This window comes from Octopus bimaculoides, chromosome 10, assembly GCF_001194135.2.
Source record: "Octopus bimaculoides isolate UCB-OBI-ISO-001 chromosome 10, ASM119413v2, whole genome shotgun sequence".
Taxonomy (NCBI): domain Eukaryota; kingdom Metazoa; phylum Mollusca; class Cephalopoda; order Octopoda; family Octopodidae; genus Octopus; species Octopus bimaculoides.
The window spans coordinates 3,159,280-3,160,507 of NC_068990.1; the positions used below are offsets into that span (position 1 = coordinate 3,159,280).

Consider the following 1,228-nt stretch of genomic DNA (forward strand, 5'->3'; position numbering starts at 1 on the left):
ATATATATATATATATTTCATTTAAGTGCGAATGATCTATTATATAACTAAGAAAATTATGAAACAGCCGTAAATGAGTGGAATATTATATATATATATATATATATATATGCGACCTGAGTAGTAGATATATAAACAGGTCAGATTTAATTATTTCTTCGTAGAAGATCGAAAACGATTATGAACAGTGCTAATCGGTTCTTGAAACTTATCGCATTCCCGTTACAGGTTTCTACATCAATGTGGCAACTTCCAGAGAAACAAGCAGCTAGCTAATTTAAATACTTCAAAAATGCAGGAACTATTGAGAATTGGAAATACTACTTTGCATACGGTAATCGTCTAAAGCCTGTCAACACGAATCTTAGCTTATATAACAGCATATTATGATATGATAATATATGTAACCTATGTATTTTGATAGTCCTTTGTTCTTTTAAGATATTAGAATCTTCTTTGGATCAATTTGTTAACTATGTTTATACAGACATATATAATCTGGTCTTTGCCTCAGGCGCTGTGAAGGTGTACAGTATTGCTTTAGAATATACTATTCTTTTTGATGTGTCCTACATGAAAATGACCACTGATCCCCTATGTACTAAATATCTATTATGTTCAATCACAACAAGTGTGACGACAGTGGTGCGATTCAATCTGCCGAGTGTCGGATATGGTATTACCTATTTGCATACGTGTATGTTCTGAGTTTAAATCTTTTCTATGCCGAATATTACATTCATTTCATTGGCATCGGTAAACTGAATACGAGTTACAGACCAACGCTGAAGCTTCTCCGTAGTCACTCGACAATATAAAAATATCAGCTAAATTTTCCTCGAATAACATCTTTCTGTTTAAAACAAGAGAAGAAAGAAAAGAAAAATTTTACTTACATTGCATTGCTTCAAAAGATTACATGGACATTGCTAAAACAATTTTAGCATTGGTCAACTCTTCCAAAACTCACATGAATCTAAAGAAAAACAACAAATACCAGTTAGTTACTAGGCTTGATATAATCGGCATATCGCTCACCCATATTATTTGACCTTTTTCAAATATTGTAATAGCTGGCACGCATTACAAATCAGTGAGCACGAATTGGAATTACTTCGTTATGAATTTTGCAATTTGATGGTTTCATCTAAATTGAAAAGCCATACAAAGTGGTGACTGATATTAGTACGTAATTTCGAAATACCTTACTTGGCGTTTCGTTTAAGAA

At 32.2% G+C, this 1,228-nt stretch overlaps 1 long non-coding RNA gene across 1 annotated transcript in view; it reads right to left on the reverse strand.

The window, feature by feature from the left end:
* Positions 1-979, reverse strand: part of LOC106871020 (uncharacterized) — a 250,799-nt gene extending 249,820 nt beyond the window's left edge. Inside the window, exon 1 of the long non-coding RNA XR_008264967.1 lies at positions 897-979. This is a non-coding gene — a long non-coding RNA (uncharacterized LOC106871020). The remainder of the gene's footprint in view (positions 1-896) is intronic.
* Positions 980-1,228: the final 249 nt, after the last annotated feature.